The 20922-nt window shown below is 38.1% G+C and overlaps 1 pseudogene; it reads right to left on the reverse strand.

The window, feature by feature from the left end:
* Positions 1-19059: 19059 nt before the first annotated feature.
* LOC150021241 (glyceraldehyde-3-phosphate dehydrogenase pseudogene) lies at positions 19060-20234 on the reverse strand (annotated as a pseudogene).
* Positions 20235-20922: the final 688 nt, after the last annotated feature.

Genomic DNA, 20922 nt, shown 5'->3' on the forward strand with positions numbered 1-20922 from the left:
TATCTTGAAAGGTATAATAGAGTTTTCCAGAGAAACAGAATCAATAGGGTATATACATATACATATAGAGAGAAAGATTTATTTTCAAGAATTGGCTCACTTGACTGTGGGAGCTAGCTAATCTGAAATTTATAAGGTAGACTGAAAAGCTTGAAATTCAACTAAGAGCTGATGTTGCAATTTTACATTTGGAGGTTGGAAATTTTGGTGGAATTTCTGTATTGCAATTTGGCGACAGAATTCCTTCTACTTTAGGAAACCTCAGTATTTCCGCATAAGGCCCACCCACATTTTGGAGAATAAATTTCTTTACTTAAGTCTGCTAACTCAAATGTTAATAACATCTAAAAAACACCTTTACAGCAACACCCAGACTATTGTTTAACCAAACAACTTGACACCATAGTCTAGCCAAGTTGAGCCACAAAATTAATTATCAAAGAAGGCGTGGAGAGAAAACATTTTGTATCTAATCTGGTTATAATTTCCTGCAGTTTTTTATGGTCATCATTCTTAATTGATTTACTTAGTATTTGAAATTAGTTTGAATATCCTAGTTATAGATTCCTGTTCAGTACATTGTAATGTAAGATTCAGCCATGAGAATTTACCACCGAATATGCTTAATACATTAGGTCCATTCTCCTCTACAAGTCAGCATCTGATTGCTCCTGCTTTGCTTGGTGATGTAACACAGCAGCCCTCAAAAAAAAAAAAAAAAAAAAAAAAAGTATAGAACAGAGTAGACAAATGCTAATGAAAATTATGCAAAAAAGAATCATGTTCCCAAAAACAAAAGAATGAGAACATTTTGTTCTGACATATTTGAGAATCAGAAAAATAAATTAAACAGGATGATATACTGGGATATTTTGAGTAGCAGATTATATATCTACATACTGTCCTGTGTTACAAGTCATTTCTGTTGCTTAGCAGAGCTTACTCTTAGTTCTATCTGGAGATCATGTATTAAGGACTTCTTAAAAATTTCTATCATAAAAATCAAGCTTCATCAAAACTAATGGCACAAGAGTAACTGTATTGTTCCCACAGAAACTGTTTTGTTTTTCTCTTATATAACTTGATAATTCATGTGCTACTTGGAATTATTTTTATTCTCTATCTTACAACCAATTGTTACATAAAGCACCTGAAAAATTCATCTAAACTGATTGTCAGGTAAAGGAGATAACAAAAGAGAACCACGTATATGAATGACTTATGTTGTAGTCAATGAAAAGGTTTTATTTTTATTTATTTTTATAATGAATAAAGATGCAACATTTTGCTCTGATATTTTAGTGTGACAAGTAAAATTCTCTTTACAGCAAATGTGGTAAGTCATTTTATATTATCTTAGTACTTTCATGGATGTCTTTTCTCATCAAGATTCTGTCTTTGTCCAGCAGTAGGAGCACTCAGCTGAAAGGAAAATGAATTAGAATTAAAAACAAAATTTCTAAAATGCTGTAGGCCCTGGAACACCATAACTCTATTTCAAAGATTTAGATGCTCTGAAGCTGGGCCATATAGTCTGCGAATGGGCAGTTTTTACTTGACCTTGACTCAGGATATAGCCATTAGAGCTCCAACCTAAAATGTGAGCCAGGTTTCAACCTTTGGTATCTTTATGCCTGGGAGGCTATCTGAAGTGCTGGTATGGCTCTTAGAAGCTAATGTTTCCAGAGGAAAATTTGCTCCAAAAGCTGATGTTACCTTTCTGAGCTTTCATTTTCTGTATAGGTCTTGACCTGGTAATTCTCCACCCATTCTGTGAGCTTTCCAGTGCCATTAGCTAATGACTTTTATATTGTAGTCAGCTTTTCTCCTTGTCTTTATTTTGGTTCAAAATATGCAGCCCCACCTGACCAGAAGTACAGTCCATTCCCATTTCTCAGCTCTTATATCCTCCCTTGTCTCTCTTAAATTTGGTAGTACACAATGACCACAACATTGAAGATCAAAGCTAAGAGTTACATAATATAATTTACATACTGTAATGTAGGTAATGTTGGTTTTAACATCATCTCATTTTGCTGAGCCTAAACTAGGATTGTTTATTGATTGCCTTTGAGCCTCTTGCTGGGGCTGTCTTCTGACTTAAAAAACCTCCCTTATGTCAAGTTTGCTCATTTTTCTTCTATCCATAATAAAGGTCAGCTCAAAGCCAAGTCTATCCATGACATCTTCTACCTCTTCTCTCCATTTGATCACTTCTTTTTCTTGAATATCATTCTATTTATTCTCTGTGTGACACACATAGTGTTTCTACTCATTATGTTAGCAAGTGTGCCAGGCAAGATGACTTTGCTTGCCAGCCTGGATTATAAACTTTCTTGAGTTAAGGTTTAAGCTCTTAGTATATTCCTCTGAATTTGAGTACTTTACATACAACGGGGGATCTAGCACTTGTTAGAGAGATCGCTTTAATTAAGTTGAAGATTTTTTATAGCTCTGTGGATCCCATAAAAGCTTCTGAATATTATTTTTATACACTGTGTTTTTAGTGAGAGAATTTTGACTAAATATAGTGTTTTTTCTTTCAATTTTGGATGCTTATGACTTTTAATGCATGTAAAATAAAACTTAAAATCTATGGTTTTGCAAATATGATTAGGGTAACGTAGACCTAATGAATAATAAGCATCTCAATGAGCAGATAAAGGATTGTGCACCTAAGGAACAAAAGGAAGAAAAACACTGTATCTGGTCACTCACTCAGCCTACATTAAGTGATAAACTATATCTCATCCATCAATACTTAAGGTGTTTGAAGATATGACCTCAAATCATTGACAGGGATTCACTTGGATGGTTCTTAGTAGTAGAAAAATTGGGTTCAGTTAAACTTATGGAATATGTAGTTTTATCACTAAATAATTCTTTCTGAAAAACAATTTCAGTTCCTGTAGGTATGGCTTAACATATCATCCATCCCAGATTCAGTCAGATAGAATCCGGGTTTGTTCATGCAAGTGGACCTTGGCAGCTCCTTTGAAGTAAGCAAGACAGTTCTCATGTCTCCAACCTTCTCATCAGGAAACTACATCAATATAAGGTTTGCTTTTATTATAAATTTTAAGACATTGAAACTAAAAAAAATGGAAAAAATATTCCAATTTTTAATATCTCACCTTAAGTTGTATTTCCTCAAACTTGAAGTTATTAGATTACATACTAAAAGTGAGAATGTTACAGATTTTGAGAACCAGTTCTATTGATATTTGAAGTTTGAATGATTAAATATTCCACACATGCAAAATTTAATATATAATAATTTTAGTAAACAATATCAAGGAATAACAATATTTCCTTGAGTGATTCTTATTCCTAGAAGCTTACCCCACATCCAAATGCTATAATCTGAAAATAATTCTGGAAAAGGGTTTTGTGTTAAAAGGGCTCAAAGTCCAATTTAAAAAATCAAATAAATAAGTTCCTACTTAACTGGGGACAGAATCAGTTTTCTGTGGGTTTGTATTCTAAGAAGCATCTGTTATATGAACTTCTCTTCTTCCAAAGCAGGGTATAATCTCTTGGCCAATATGTGCTCAGAGATGCTACAGAATTAGTAGATCCATGGATCTCATAGTGTGATCTACCAATCAGTAGCATCAGCAAATTCTTATCAATCTGCAAATTCTTGGCCCCATGTAAGACCTACTGATCAGGATACTAATAGAATGTGGGGCTCAGTAGTGTCTTTATAACTCCTCCAGGTGTTTTTAATGCATGCTAACGTTTGGGAGTGACTACAGTACATGATTCTTTTCCTTTATATGACCATGTTCTACAGAAACTAGGTTCACATTCACCTCTCATAAGGTAAAATCCAAATCAAAAGAGTTTATGAAGGAAAGACCATTTTGTTTTAGTGAGGCGTTAGGTTACATATCTTCAACCAAGCACTCAGCACCTGCTCTTTCTCTTTCAACAAAAAAGTCATTCTAATTCTTAGCATCCCACGTTTGAAAGGATCATGAACTACTGTGATATTCTCTGGAAACTTTGTCTAGATTTCTCCTGGCCTGGGGATCCTGGATATTGCCCCCAGGTTCAATACTTCACTAGGACTCACAAGGTTTAGCATATAGTTGTACTTATAGCTATGATTTATTGTAGTGAAAGGATGCAAAGCACCATCAGCAGAGAAAAAGGGCATCTGGGTCAAAGTCTGGAGGAAAACAGCTGCAAGCTTCCAAAGGTCCCTTCTCAGGAGAGTCAGGGAAGATGAGCTAACTTACTGCAGCAACTCCTTGCAACAACATGTGAATTGTCGCCAGCCAGGGACATTCTTTAGAGATCTATTGCATAGGGTTTTTTATTGGGGACTGATTGTGTAGGCACCCTTTGCCTAGTATGTACCAAAATTCAGATTTCCAGAAGAAAAGCAGATGTTCAACATCTACCACATATTTTGTATAAGCAGTTAGGTATGGTAAGTCACTCATCAGTTCTGGGAATGGTGGGAACACTTTTGAAATTCAAGTTTGCCTATGATAGCCAAAAACCAACTACGTAAACAGGATATTATCCTTTCAAAGGTTAGGAGTCACTCCTGCTATGTCAATTACTTTCTGCATACTTCCTTTCTGTTTCCTTTGTCTGTAGAATGGTAATGAGGATCTATTTTATGTAGTTGTTACCAAGATTAAATGAGATAATATATGTAAAATATGTAGAACTCTGACTGACACAGAAGACACCCTTAATAAATTATAGCTTAAGTTGATATAATTTGTGTTGGAGAGCACATCCAGGAACCGAACCAGATATTGGCAATCAAGGGTGGATTATACTTAATCTATTCCTCTTCCTAGTGCCCACCACATTGTCCAGCACACAGTAGAAGCTCCTTAACAGTTTGGTGATGATGACAGTGATTTACCTTCCAATTTAATCTTTCTGTTTTATCTTTTAAGTCCTCCTATGAGGACTTTCTTACAACTAGTTTTGTCTTGAGTCAGTCTTTAAAATGTTTCACTGTGTAAGAAAACAGTACCTATGGTCACCAACAGTGAACTTCTCTCCAAAGTTATGTACAAGAATAGATAAACTACAGTAGCATTAACCCCTGGCTGGTTTGGCTCAGTGGATTGAGCATCGGCCTGCGAGCTAAGTGTCGCTGGTTCGATCTTCCAGTCAGGGCACATCAGAGAAGGAAAACTCTGACTCCAAAAAACCTCCGCTGCCTTGCGGCATACCTCTTCAGGGGAAAGGCTAAGGGAGTAAACCCCGACAGAAAATCCGGAGCCGGAGTCCCTAAGGCGGTTTGACGTTGTAGTCAACACCGGCAACTCCTGCGGCGCACCTGAAGCCAAGCTGTATTGACTCCGTCTTTCCCTTGGACCCTTCAGCTGCGAAGAGAGGGGGGGTCTGCTGCATGGGCAACAGCAGACCCTCCATATCACCCTGCCCAGGCTCTGTAGCTTCAGCTTCACTGGAGAAGACACTCCAGCGTCATCGCAAGATGTCGATTCAACACGGGAGGAGACAGATACCGTGTCACTCCCGAGTCGGACTGCACAGCCATTCTCGGCGGTGCAGATAGACTCTTAAGAAGCTACACCATCGTCTCTCGAGATGGACGGCTGCCGACATAGTAGCATTAATGAATTGGTATATAGGTAACAGGCCAAACACTCAAGGTTCGGCTTCTTCTAATTTCTTTGTCTCTTGTAAGCAGAACATCCTCAATGTCTATGTCCAATTATTAGTTGAGTACTGTAGATTGCTTCTCATTGCTTCTTCTCATTTCTCTGTCCCTTTACTTGTAAGGAGAACATCTCAATGTTCATCTCTGTCCCATTATTAGTTGAGTACTGTAAATTCTTCCTTTAACATGACTTTTTTTAGTTCCTTTATTTCTGTTTTCTGCTCTTCCTGCCAAAAAAAAGAGTAATTTAGAGTTGTACTACTAAAATTAAAAAATTTTGGAAGAGGTTGGAAGACCCAGTCTGAAATTGGTTGTGACATTGTCCATCATGTGACTTTTATCAAGTTATTTACTTGTAGTTTCTCTACTTTTTAAATGACTTGAATTAGATAATTCCAGTGTCAACTCCAGACCTTTCCACCCACTGATCTCTCTGAAACATTTCACTCCACTCTCCTATTTTGACTACTTATGCCTAATCACACCTTGGCCCAGTTTCGTCTTCCAGATGGCCTTCTACAACCTTTCAGATAGTAGTCAGGTTCTAGTAACACCTTGTCTTACCTCAATTATACTACTCCAGTCATTCATCTAACAACAATTGGGTCTTTACCATATGTGAAGCACTTGCTATCCTATTATGGATAAAGATACACTGTTCCTTACCTATTCCTAACTCTGTGAATATTGTATTGTATTTGTATGTTTGTGTTTCTGTTTTCTATAGTGAACAGTAATTACTTTGAAGGCAAGATTATGCTGTATTTATTCATGTGAAGCATTTCTCCAATAAACTCAATAAATATAGGCTAAAAAAAGTACTCAGAGGCTCCTACAACTTATACTTGTTTTAAAATATAAATTATTTTTAATTTTTAAATTTCAGTTGATATACAATATTATGTTAGTTCCAGGTGTACACCTCAGTGATTAGGCATTATATAACTTATTAAGTGATCACACCAATAAATTTCACACCCACCTGACACCATACATAGTTATTACAATATAACTGACTATATTTCCTATGCTGTACTTTACATCCCATGACTGACTATTCTGTAACAACCAACTTGTACTTTTTAATTCCTTTACCTTTTTATACATCCCCTTAATCCTCTTTCCATCTGGCAACCATCAGATGCATTTTAATTATGATGTGTCTTGGTGTGGGCCCTTTTGAGTTCATCTTGTTTGGGACTCTATGTTTCCTGGACTTATATGTCAACCTTTTTCCACCAGGTTAGGGAAGTTTTTCTGTCATTACTTTTTCTTTTTTTGAATCATTTTTTATTGATTATGTTATTACAGTTGTCCTAATTTTCCTCCTTTGCCCCCCTCCATCCAGCCTGCTCGCCCACTTCCTTAGGCAATCCTTCACCATTGTTCATGACCCATAAGTAGTGTTTATGAAAGTGTGGAAAAGGTTAATAAGGGATTGGGGATGGTTTATAAGTGTGTGAGAAGGATTTATAAAGCCTTAAAATATATATAAATACTAAGATAAATGTAAGGTTCCTATTTTGTGAATTTTCTTCTATCGCGGGGTGGTCTAGAACATAATACCTGCGATAAGTGAAGGAATACTATAACTAAAAAAAATTCTGTCTAGAAATCTCTAAATTTTCTCTCTAAATATTTTGCCTCAAAGGGAGCTTATATTGTGAATGCTTATGGTGATTTTCATTGTGGTTCAATTTCTAAGGATGACTTACTGCTTTTCTCATTCTGACATCTTTTATGTTTTAGAAGGAAAAAGCTAAATTGCCCTATTTGTTCCATAGCAGCATTCTTTATTTATTTATACAAGACATTTTTTCCAATAGCACCCTTTAAATTTATGATATTATTTGTCTATTTTCTTCTCATGCCATCTAAATTCCAGTTCTGCTTTTTGTAAGGTCAGATATTTTGAGAGAGAGAGAGAGAGAGAGAGAGAGAGAGAGAGAGAGAGAGAGAGAGAGAAGAAAACAGAGGGGAGAGGGGAAGTCTTTTATTATATCAGAAATAAAGAATTTTATTATGTATTTTTTCTTATTTTGGGTGAAACAGATTTGTAGAAAACAAACAACAGTCCATATATTTGTATAAATGTTCATGTATCTTTCTGTGCATTTAAATTCTTTGGCTACTCCATTTCCTATACTGTACTTTACATCCCCATAGCTATTCTGTGACTATCAATTTGTACTTCCTAATCCTCTCACCTCTTCATTCATTCCCCCACAACCGCCCTCCCATCTGACCACCATCAAAAAGGGACAATGACCTCCACTTGACTTGATGCCAGACACTTCTCCCTGTATGCCACTGGTGCCTTTCAAGGTGCTACCCCAGTGGTGGAGCTCAGAGGGGGTGAGTCTGAGCAGGTGAGTCCATGTGTGGGTTCTTTAAAAGGAAATGCTTGGGGCTCCAGAAGTTTCTTCCACCATCTCAATCCCCACTAGGTTTTGCAGTCAGAAGTTGTGGGGACTTATTTCTTGGCACTGGAACCCTGGGCTGGGGGGACCTGGTGTGGGGCTGGGACTCCTTGCTCCTGAGATATCCATCCTGAATTTTCATCCTCCACATGTGGGTGAGAGACCAGCCCATTCCATGTCTGTACTCCTCCTACCAGTCTGGATGGATGTCGTTTCTTCAATACCATAGTTGTCAGGCTTCCATTCAGCTTGGTTTCTGATGGTTCTGTCATATATTTTAGTTGTAATTTTGATATTGTTCTGCGAAGAGGCAAGCTATATCTACCTATGACACCATCTTGACTGGAAGTCCCCCTGTCATTATTTTTTCAAATAGGTTTTCAATTTCTTGTTCTCTCTCTTCTACCAGCCGTGACTATCAGTATGCTTGGAGCTGTCCCAAAGGTTCCTTCCCTATCCCCATTGTTTTGGATTCTTTTTTCTTTGTGTTGTTCTGATTGGGTTATTTTTGCTTCCTTATATTCCAAATCACTGATTTGATTCTTGGCTTTATCTATTGTACTGTTGATTTCCTGTAAATTATTTTTTAGTGTATCCTTCATTTCTGCCTATTTAAAAATTGTCTTCATGTCCTTTTTATGCTGTTGAAGTTCTCCTAATTTCATTGAGCATCCTCATGAACCAGCATTTTGAACTTTGCATCTAGTAGATTGCTTATCTCCATTTAGTTTAGTTCCTTTTCTGGAGTTTTGTTCTGTTCTTTAATTTGGGCCATGTTTCTTTGTCTCCTCATTTTGGCAGCTTCCTTGTGTTTGTTTCAATGTACTAAATAGAGCAGCTACACCTCCTGGGCTTGGTAGAGTACCCAATATAGTGGGTCCAGTGGCACAGCCTCCTTGATCATTCAAGCTGGGCACACCCACTGTATGAGCTGTGTGCACTGTCCTGCTGTAGTTGAGCCTTGATCGCTGTTGGAATGTTAATGGGAGGTGTTTACCCCTGGGCTTATCGGCTGCAAGGACTGGCTGCAACCACAGGTCACAGACCACTGCGGAGCATCAGCTGTGCAGATGCCCACCCCAAGAAGTAGGACTTGCTTCAGCAGTGCTCTGGTGCCTGTTGAGTTCACCCCTTGAGTGTATCACTTATGGAGGTAGTTGGGTGGTGCTTCCACATGGTCTGCAGCCATCCATGGAGTGTGCATCTGCTACTTATGTGTTGCCTAGGTATGAGCTACAAAGTGATCTGCAGATGCTGCTACTTATGCTAGGTTAGAGGTGCTCTGGTGAGGCCAAGCTGTGAACCAAGGCCAATTGCTGCTAGTGCCAGGCCTGGGGTTCATTGTGAGATATGGGGCATGCTGAGGTCAGATGCTGCTTATTTGAGAAATGCTAGAAAAGTCTGAGTCATGAGCCAAGACAGGTCATTTGTATGGAAAAGGCACTGGAAATGGCTTGGGTGGCCGGCCTATAGTTTGGGTGGGATGGGGTTTCAGGCAATCACCAAGGTAGGACAAACAGGGTGAGCCAGGTTGATAGAAACATAGATATGGAGCCTGCCTGCTGGCTGTGTGGGGGGAGGGCTCATCAAAGAACAATGGCCTCTGCCAGCACTTCTGCCTGGGAGAAAGCTGCCCCTCCAGTTCTTGCTCTGATGCCTGACAATTCAGTTCATCTTTTTATGTCCCTGGAGCCTTTGGAGCTGCTTTGCCAGCACTGGAGCTCAGAGTAAGTGAGTCTGAGTAAGTCCATGTGCAGACTCTTTAAGAGGAACTGTCTGGAACTCTGGAAGTCTCAGTCTTACTGAGCCACAATTCTGGCTCGTTTTCACAGCCAAAGGTTATGGGAACTTCTCTTCTTAACACTGGAATCCTGGGCTGGGAGGCTGGTGTGGGACTGGGGTCCTTCACTCTTCAGGGGGAACTTCTGAAGCCTAAATATCCCACCTGATTTTAACCACCACAAGTGGACCTGGGTGCAGCCCATTCTCCATATCTGCCCCCTTTTCTAATCTCAATATGGTAGCTTCTTTAAGTCTCTAGTTGCAGGACTTCCATTCATCCAGGTCAGGTGGTTCTGAATTATGGTTGTTGTGTGGTTTAGTTATAATTTTGATCTCTTCCAACTTACGATTTTAAACATATTTGAATCCAAAAGCTCTGGTTTATGATGTTTATGAAACATATGTGCTAATAAAACCTTGTGTTGAACCAAAAAGTTGACAAAATTTAAAGAGAAATTTACAATTGCACACCATGCATTCGTTTTCCTTCATTTAAGTTTTTAAAAATTGTTTAAAGGCCTCTAACACTAATATTACAACATGACACACAGGGCCAGTTTACTCACTTTGAAAAAGCTCATGTCCAGGATAAGTAATAACATTGAACTTTGCTATTCAAACATTTCCCTTCAATCTCGACGTTTTATTTCATATTTAAATAAATGCACTAGTGGTCATTTGCAGCCATGAAGCATTTACAATTTGTTTCCTTCAATAGCCACTGGATGGCAGTGGTGTATCATACCAGTGGCTTTTGGTTTGGTTGACATTTTTTATTTCTTCTAGGGTTAGAACAAGCAGTTTTTTGAAGAGCAAAATATTAGAGGGATTTTTTAGAGTGAAGATAGAAAAACAATTAAAAATAGTAATTTTATATAATTAAATTAACCCTATTTGAAATAAATTAAATATTACCATGTATTTTGTTCTTCAGTCTTAGATGTCCTCAGAATAGACAGATATGTGGATTAAGTTTTTTCTTCAGAAAATTCAACAATTTTATCTTAGACAAATTGCTAAATCTTATTAAACCATTGTTTTCGAATTTGTGAACACTTATTATAGCATCTACTCCTGTCATGTATTAAATAATAGAATGTTTGCCAAGGCTTAGGCCACATAGTGCTAATTTTATTAATAAAATGACATTTTATTATTAGTTTCAGAGTCTTGGCAGGTGGGGAAGAGCTGCAATAAAAATATTCACCTTGAGATTAAACAGGGAGAGAGAAAGAAAGGTACAAAACATAACAGAAAGGGGGTTACCTAACAGGATTTTTCAGGAGAAGCACTGATATACAGTGAAAAGAGAGCATCAGGTTTAGAGCCATAAAAGACCAACGCTGGAATGCTGATTCTGCTGCGTACTGACTATGAGGCTGTGCATTCATTCCGTTGTCTTGCTTAGTTTCAGTGCCTTTATTTTTCAATCAGAACTCATAGTATAACACTTTTAGGGCTAATGTGAGATCAAACAAGCTAGTACATGTAAAATGCTTGGCAAATAGTAGGCATTCAAGGTTGCTCTTTCTTTGTAGACTTTCAAAAAAACCTACAAAGAAACTTAGCATATTAAATTTTGATTTTACTAGTTTTGGGGGCTCGAACTCTTTCAGAAGTCTATAGAAAATACAGATCTAGCAAACCCTTTTATATTTCTTCATGAAAATGTTAATGCTACAGGTTTTCATAATTTAAAAACTTTTTTTCTGAACATATAAATTATTTTCAATCTTCAACAGTTTTTCTTAAACTTCTGTCCTCTGGGTAAGATGTTAATAAGTATTGAGAAGACAAGACAAGGAATTTTAAGGAATTAGAAAAGACATAGAGGATTAATTCACTAAATGGAAATGCAGTCACCGCATGGTCTATATTTTAAAAGATTATAAAAGATGAACTCTTTCAAAGTGATGTCTAAGGATTTTTTCCCAAGGGATTAAGAGAATTGAATTGTGGACTAAAGTAAGTCAGAAAACAAGCAAATTATGTCAAGGTAGGTTGATCAATGTTGACTAAACAGGTGCTACAAGTCGTGGTAAAGAATATTAACAGCAGCAATGTGAGGAACATTCTGTGCACCTCCTTTTCAATATATAACAGGAAAATAGGTAGTATAGAATACTCTTCCCATTTATAGAAAAGGATCTATGCCCCTCAAAAGATAAGTTCTGGAATATTTGTTTTCAATAATAGTATCAACTACCTGCTCACTCTCTCTTTTTATTTTCAAAGAGAGTAGTCTATTTCAAAATGTTGGAAAAACTTATAATTTGGTCAAATCAATTATATCATGGACAAAGAGCTGAGGCTTTGAGAAGGGAAATGAGTTTTTCCTGGCTGCACGGGTTGTTGGTAGCACAACTCACCTAATTCCTCGTCCGCTATGTCTTTGATCTTTGCATCCTACCTCAAGATAAAACCCACAGTTACATTCTAGTTTGTTTGTTTATTTATTTATCTTTAACTAACTGTGATACCTTTCTTTACATAGCAGACCAAAGAGTTGCTGATGGTAAAAGCAAGAAGACAGGCCATAATGAGAAAGATCTCGCTTTATGAATTCAAATAAAAAAGATACCTTTATTAGGCAGTTTTAGAGATCTGGAGGGATTTCTGGTCTTTTATTTCTTATTTATTCAGAAAACAAGCTGTAAACAACCCAACATACCTTAAAAAGGCTGTTTTCTCTGCTGCTGATGTTGAAAACGAAGCTGAGGGTTTAATGGAGTAACAGTCTGATCTAGAGGATAAACTGCATGGAAAAGCAAACACTTAACTTTCTTGTCATTGAAAGGTGTTCAGATGCTTCCATTGCATTGCTCACTCCTGCTGGCAGAAAGGCCAGGGATTCTCATTAATTTAATGGGAAGCTGCTAAGCCCTTACCATTCCCACCATGAAATCACCACGATCAGCACTATCTGTCATTCTCAATTTATTATCGTCTGATAGTTAAAAGTGCTGCTGTGCTTCTTAAAGAATGTACTCTTTTGTTGATAGGTTTTGGATATAGGTATTACAATATAGGAGCAGAACACTTCAAATGCCAACTAATAAACAAAACATATTAATGAGTTTTTAAAATAATTGTATTCTTTAAAAAAAGGAATATTTTGGGGAACATAATCCAAATGACATGAGATCTAGTTGAGAGACTACACTTTCTTGTTTAAGACCTTAGGCAATGTCTTTACTTTGCGATTTACTGATTAAGTGCTAATTCAAAAAATTTATAAAATATCCCTACTCTCTTAGGAATTCCATCGTAAATCAAACTAAAATATTCTATGACATTGGATGGCTAACCTTCTCATTCAAAGATGAGGGATATGAGGCTAAGAGAAGTTGAGCCTTGGGCACAGTGTACACAGCCAGTTAGAGTTAGGGGTGGATGGAACTCAGATCATATAATTCCTCAGCTGGCACAGAGCTTTTAACTAAATAAAGTTGTTTTTGGTTGGACCTCTTTTGAGGTTGGTTCACCTGGGAGACTGAAGGAATAAGGCAAATTGCTCTTGTACCTTAGAATTCTTGTCAGGGAAGAGGTTAGGTGAAGAAAAATACCTAGTTTGACCATGTTTTGTAAAAAAAAAATGTCATCTGAAGGTACTATGGGTTGAATCAACATGGAGGTAGGTCTGGTACAAGGAAAGATCATGAACTCAGATGGGATTTTCAATATGCCACTTCAGATTTGTTTTCCTGGAAATTGTGGGCAGGAGGGTAGGGGGTGTTACTTGATCCTCACTCTTAGTTTTCTCAAGTAAAAATAGGACTGAAGACATAAGCCACAGAAGGGTTGTTTAAGGGCTAAGAGAGCAATTCACTTATATTTGGTATTTAAGAAACTTTAAATCTAATTTACCAGCCTTCTAAGGCAATTAGCCACTTAAACTAAATCTGAGATTAAAGCCAGACATAGGGTAAGAAAGCAAGAAGTGAAGGAGGCCCTGAGTCAATTTGACAAATGAACCACAAAACATTAGGAGCATGTCAGAGTCCTCATTTTGTTTTTCCAGGAAATACAGTACCTTTAATAAGTTAACGGATCATAAGGCCATCTAGGTCCGTTTTCCCTAAACATTCTATCTCACTTTAGAACATCTCAGTCTTAGCCATTGCTAGACTATGATAGAAACAACTGTGGGAGGCAGCCAAGACAGCATTTTCAAAGCAGTGCATTTTAACTGAGAATGCTTTTTTAAAACATTGTACTTATTTATTTTAGAGAGGGGAGAGGGAAGGAGAAAGAGAGGGAGAGAAACATCAATGTTTGATTGGTCAATAACAAAAGTTGTATTATTATATCTCTTCCTTTTGTGCTGTTGTTGAAGGCAAGATGACTTTCATTTGTACTGTGATTGTATTTTCTGCATATTATTGATCTGAGGCAAATAGCATTCAGAGGAGAGAGTATTTTCTGAGGCTCTTGTCCTTTCATGTGCTAGGAAAAAACATAAAATTCACAATTTTGAGATTCGTTCTTCTTTCCACAATTTTGCCACATGGATGCACATTTGTCTTAAGAGAATTAGCAACAATGTAGTCTTGGTTAAATGTAGGTAATCTTGTCCATTTAGTATTTATGAGGGAAATATCACTGAATAAGAGAAGTTGTCCTCAGGGAGCTCACAATTTAGCTCTTTTTAATTGAACATCTATAACAACTGACAGAGCTGACTTTTTAGTTAATAAAATGAAAGAGAACCTACAAACCAGTGTTTGTAGAGAAGCAGGTTTCCTGCTGTTAAGAGTAATTCCATATACAAAATTTTGCTGCTAGTTAATAAACAGAAGTTTCTTGGAAGAGAATGATTTAACTTTTTTTTTTAAGGTGGAAATTTGATAATATATTTTCCTCTTTGTAGGAATTTACTTTTAGCTTAAGGATATCCAGATGGTCTTTTCTTCCCTTCTTGATCATTTATTCTCTCAACTCAGAGTTTAGATGGATAGACTATTTAGAATTTTGAATAGAATAGTTTTTATGGGGCTTAAGACACATTACCCCCAAATGGCACTTTGACATACTGAATATTTTAAACTAAAGGCATTTGAGAAAATGGCAGAAGCAGAAAGGTCACTCTGACCTTCCCCACCTCTTTATCCCTCTCCCCTGAAACAGGCTGTAAAATTCTCACTTGAGAGGTGTCCTCTCTGTACCCAGAGGAAAGGGATAGCCTAATCTCCGAGGACAAAGGGGCACCAAGAAGAATCCTAACAAACAGGCCTTGCTAAGTTTCCCAAACTTGCTAAATTTACCTCACACTCCTGAATTTGTCATGTTCTTCCAAGACTGTGCACTCTTCATTAAACTTAGCATAATATACTTGGGTCTAATTGTTTTTTGGAGTCTTCCTTTCCTTATGAAGACTCTAATGTCACATAAAACTTATATTAAATATAGTTGTATGCTTTTCTCCTATTAATCTTTGTTAGTTTAATTTCCAGACTCAGCCAGGGCCCTAAGAGGGTTGAGGGAAGATTTTTTCTCCCTTACAGTTTCTCATTTCTACATTTTTTTCTTTACAACTTCCTTCTTTCCTTCCTTCCTCCCTCCCTTCCTTCCTTCCTTCCTTCCTTCCTTCCTTCCTTCCTTCCTTCCTTCCTTCCTCCCTTCCTTCCTTCCTTTCTTCCTTCCTTCCTCTCTTCCCTCCCTCCTTCCCTTCTCTTTTCAAAAACCCTGAATAATAATCAGGGCTTGAAAAGTAATTGGTGAGTTATACCTGCTTTGTGTTTAGTAAGAGACAAGAAGTATGTTCAAATTTCAAGGGAGTTGTCACAAAGGGCATAGGGAGTACAAGGAAGAATGGAGCCAAAGTAGACTAACTTACAAGTTGGGAACAAAAGTGGACCATTTCAAGTTAAAACTTTTACTTCTAGTAAAAGTTTATATGGATACATCCTCAATTTTGAACCTCTGTTAGTAGAAATAATGAACAGATTAAGTAAATCCAACTTCTTACTCATGTGTGAGGTGATGTCTTAAAAACATCAAAAGAGAGAAACTTGGGAAAGGAAGCAATGTTTAGAGTGGGCCTTTGTAGAGGAGGAATGAAACCTTCTTCCTCTGCCCTCCTAAATTCTATGGCTGGGTCCCAAAATAAAACTGATGAAAGACAGAGGGACAAGAGGGAAACAAGTTTTACATATATATGCATGGGACTTTGCAAATCAAAATGTGGCCGAATGAGGTGTTCAGATGTTTGATGCTTATATACATACCATAATGGGCTGAGTGAGCCAAGGAAAAGAGGCTTTGGGATCTGGATGGAGGAGACAAGTTATGGAAGGTGTAAACAGAGTCTCACGGTGATGATTTGTCTCCCTTGAGTAGCTCTTTTTCTGGTATGAAGGTATCACAACAAATGGAAATTTATTTTATAAATGTAAACTTTCTTTACAAAAGGGGGAGTTTATACTCTATTTTTTAAGACAGTTTGAAGTATGTAAAGAGCTTTCTTATGGTCTGCTGGTTTTCAGTTCCCTTTAGCTCAAAATAGTCCACATGCCAAAGAGACACATTTGAGATGGCAAGTTCTGGTACCCCTCAACTTAAATAAAATGTAGGATTTGTTAGGTGGAAAAGAATATCAAGAAACTGTCAGGTGACAGAGTTAGAGAGGTAGTATCATAAGCAAAAAGAGAGGGAGAGAGAGCTATGAAGAATATAGGTCATTTGGAAGAATAATCTTTTATTTAAAAACATGGAACATTTTAAAAAACAAAATAGGAGTAAAACCACTAAACATGCTTTCTTCTCAAAAGGAAAATAATATAGAAGGGAGGAAGGGCCACACAAGTTACAAAGATGATAACATGTTTGTGTGGGGAAGATTTAATACTACTTGGTGTCTGTAAAGAAATTAAAGATGAAAATACTATTACTAAAAAGTTTAGAAATAGTTGAGTGAAAAATGGAATGTCACTCTAAAATGTTTAGTGCTTTCAAAACAATAGTTGACAAAATGTTCATGGTGTTTAAATTGTTTTATCAGAAGCACTTCTTGTCAACGGCCATACCACCCTGAACGAGCCCGATCTCATCTTATCTCTGATGAAGGACTTCTTCAAAAGGTCCTGTATTCCCTGAGTTAGATGGAAATTTGTGTGGCAGGTGGGGAGTGGTAAACTCAGGTAAGGTTGGAAAGTCAGTTGGAGTTACAGGTCTTAAAGGTCATTCTCAGGAATTCTAACTTTTGTTACCAAACTAAAGGGGTTCATTTGCCTGCATGCATCAAAGCCTAATCAAATGCCAACAGGAGTTTGCAGCCAAGAAAGCAAAGGTTTATTAATTAAAAGGAAATGTCATGCCCAGATTCACAGGTGAGCTCATCCTCAAAGGCCTGGCCTTTTATGGCTTCTAGGAGATGGGTTATCATAGGCAAAGATCATTAATCATGGTGACTAAGGGAGTTAGGGTTGTGGTCTGTATTGATTGGTCAGTGCTAGGGTAGGGAGTAGTTGATTGTTGCATCTGGTCCTGATGTCGACCTGGTGTTGCCTGTCTGCTTTCACAAGGGTGTGGTTGATGGGGTCATTCTGCTTTCCTGGGTCCTGAGCTGAAACACAACCGAGGCCTAGATGTTATCACTCTCTATAGTCCACAGATCCAAGCCTTTGTTCCTAAAGATTGTTTATGCTGACCTGAGGGCTTAATGATTAAGGGAGTGGATGTTCAAGGGAGATGGAGGCAGGTAGTCAGAGTACTTTTAGGCTGGACGAGGAGAAAGGTCAGAGTGAAGAAACAAAGTTTCTGTACAGTTACACTTCCTCCTAAAGGCAGTGTCAAGGCCCAAATCAATACCCCAAAATAACCCACAATGGCATACTTTGAATTAAATTTACTTGATAAGCAGCTGGTGCCTCCCTTGTCCCCTTGAATTCCGGAAATAAGTCTCTCATATGAAAGATGTCATCCCTGCACCTGGAAGACATCCCTTATCAATAGAGTTAACAGACTTAAAGCTGAAGTTTGTATAAACAAATCTTGTTGCTTCTTCTCTAATTTACTCCTTTGTTTAAATTCCTCATTAATGATTACTCAAACCTTAATTAGAGTCCTTTCTAATAAGCATTAACTTTTTTTTGTCCCGACAATCTCTTACAAAATTCTTCTTCTTTTTTTTGGTTTGAAAATTATAAAAAGATACCTGGTTTGATAATTTCTTTGAGCCTCATTGTATAATCTGAGCATCAAATTATGACCTCTTCTGTGCATGTTTTAAATTCTTTTTCCTCCCGATAACCTCGTCTTGTGTCAGTTTTATCACCAGTCTACCCACAAGGACTAAAGTGTAGAGGGGTGGAATTTTTCCCATCCCTGACAGCAGATACATGGGATGATCAATCAGTATTCTAGAAGGTCATTCAGGCTGAGGTTTGAATTGGACAGGGCAGCATACAGGTGACAAGGAGGTCCATTGGTGGGTTATAGATGCCCCTGCAGAGAGCAGTGAAGAACTGAGCAGCACAGTCAGAGCAGGGTTAGAGCAGAGCAATGGATCCTGAAAACCCTGCAGAATTGGGGTTCCCAGATCGGGAAATGGGTGTTGAGGCAGCTGAGATAGACAAAAGAAGCTTTCTAGCTCTTGGTACCAGTAGTGATAAAGATAAAAATTATGTGCTAATACTTTCTCCAGTAAGCAATAACTTCTAAAATGCTTTTCAGAAATCCTCCCAATTTACTGAACGACAATGGGGAAAAAAAAACAAGAAAGACTACATAAAACTTGCTGAAAGCCAACAGGGTCACAAAACAGATTAAGGAAAGAAAATGATAGGGAAATAAAAATATCAAAATTTGATTGAAATAATTGACTAAAAGACTGGATAAAAATCTTATATTTGATACTATTATATAATAGAGATTTAATAATGAAAAGAAAAGTTATTAAGAGGAATAAAAAATCTGTAAAAATTATATGAAATGAAAGTTTAGCAGTGTTAGGGTAATATAAATCAAAGGGTGAAAGCTCTGTGGCTTACTTCTACTTTTGCCACACTGTTACTTCCTCAAATTGACACCAAGTTCCCAGTATGTTTACTTTTTTATTTCTACTTTGTAACTATTTGAAATATCTGTGACACATCACAATTATAGTGGTTATTCTTTCTTCAAATACATGCTTTATTAGAGATTATTATTTTTGTATATGTTTGGGAGCTAAATTTTTTTTTTTTTTTTTTTTTGCTGGGTACAGTGAACTTTATTGATGATGCATGACAAGGTAGGGCTCCCTAAGCCCCTCCCCTCTTTAGGGGTCTAGGATGGCAACTAGAGGTCAGGAGTTCCTCAGTATGTTGGGGGATCAGTTTGGGGCAAGGATTCCCCAGCAGCTGAGGGCCTCTCTTCCTGTCCCTGGGGCTGGTGGTCCAGGGGGCTCTTACTCCTTGGTGGCCATGTGGACCATAAGGTCCACCACCCTGTTGTTGTAGCCAAATTCATTGTCATACCAGGAAATGAGCTTGACAAAGTGATCATTGAGGGCAATGCCAGCCCCAGCATCAAAGGTGGAGGAGTGGGTGTCACTGTTAAAGTCACAGGAGACAACCTGGTCCTCAGTATAGCCCAGGATACCCTTGAGGGGGACCTCTGATGCCTGCTTCACTACCTTCTTGATGTCATCATATTTGGCAGCTTTCTCCAGGTGACAGGTCAGATTCACAACTGACACATTGGGGGTGGGGACATGGAAAGCCATGCCAGTGAGCTTCCCATTCAGCTCAGGGATGACCTTGCCCACAGCCTTGGCAGTGCCAGTAGAAGCAGGGATGATGTTCTGGGCAGCCCCTCAGCCATCACACCACAGCTTCCCAGAGGGGCCATCCATGGTCTTCTGGGTGGCAGTGATGGCATGGACTGTGGTCATGAGCCCCTCCACGATACCAAAGTTGTCATGGATGCCAAGCAGTTGGTGGTGCAGGAGGCATTGCTGACAATCTTCATGGAGTTGTCATATTTGTCTTGGTTCATACCCATCACAAACATGGGGGCATCGGCAGAAGGGGCAGAGATGATGACCCTCTTGGCTCCACTCTTCAAGTGAGCCCCAGCCTTCTCCATGGTAGTGAAGATCCCAGTGGACTCCACAACATATTCAGCACCAGCATCACCCCATTTGATGTTGGTGGAATCTCGCTCCTGGAAGATGGTGATGGACTTTCCATTGACAACAAGCTTCCCGTTCTCAGCCTTGACTGTGCCTTTGAACTTGCCAGGAGTAGAATCATACTGGAACATGTAGACCATGTAGTTGAGGTCAATGAAGGGGGTCATTGATGGTGACAATATCCACTTTGCCAGAGTAAAAAAGCAGCCCTGGTGACCAGGCACCCAATACGGCCAAATCCGTTGACTCCTACCTTCACCATCGTGTCTCAGGGTTGAGGCTGGCACTGCACAAGAAAACGCAGCAGTCCGTTGAATTGGAGGAGCAGAGAACCGGGACCTAAATGTTTTTGATCAATATTGTTTCTTCAAATTTTAATGGAAAATACTAGAAAAAAGTTTCAATATAAAAATATGTTGTATGAGAGCAATTAAGGAACTTATAAAATCCACACATTTTGAATAAAGTGTTTAACAATTGGGTGGTCTGATCCCATTGATTGGGTTAACAGTGGGGTATGCTGATACCATTAGCAGGTATACTAGAGAAAAGGATAGTGGTATGGAAAAGAAAAACTTTTTAAAAATTTAATATTTATTGTATTTTTTTCATTACCATTTAGTCCCCTTAAACCTGCCTGACCCCTGCTGTTGTCCATGTCCATGAATCCTTTTTTTTCTTTTAGCTCAATTCCTTCATCCCCTAACCTCCCCCTCCCCAGATGTCATCCTGCTCTCCATCTATGAGTCTGTCCCCATTCTCCTTATTAGTTCAGTTAGTTCACTAGATTCCACAGATTGGTGAAATCATATGGTATTTGTCTTTCTCTGACTGGCTTATTTCACTTAGCATAACGTTCTCCAGGACCATCCATACTGTTGCAAAAGGTAAATTTTTCTTTTCTTTTATGGCCTAGTTATATTCCATTGTGTAAATGTACCATAGTTGTT

The sequence above is a fragment of the Furipterus horrens genome, unplaced genomic scaffold (genome assembly GCF_987537825.1).
Source record: "Furipterus horrens unplaced genomic scaffold, mFurHor1.1.pri manual_scaffold_1, whole genome shotgun sequence".
NCBI lineage: Eukaryota > Metazoa > Chordata > Mammalia > Chiroptera > Furipteridae > Furipterus > Furipterus horrens.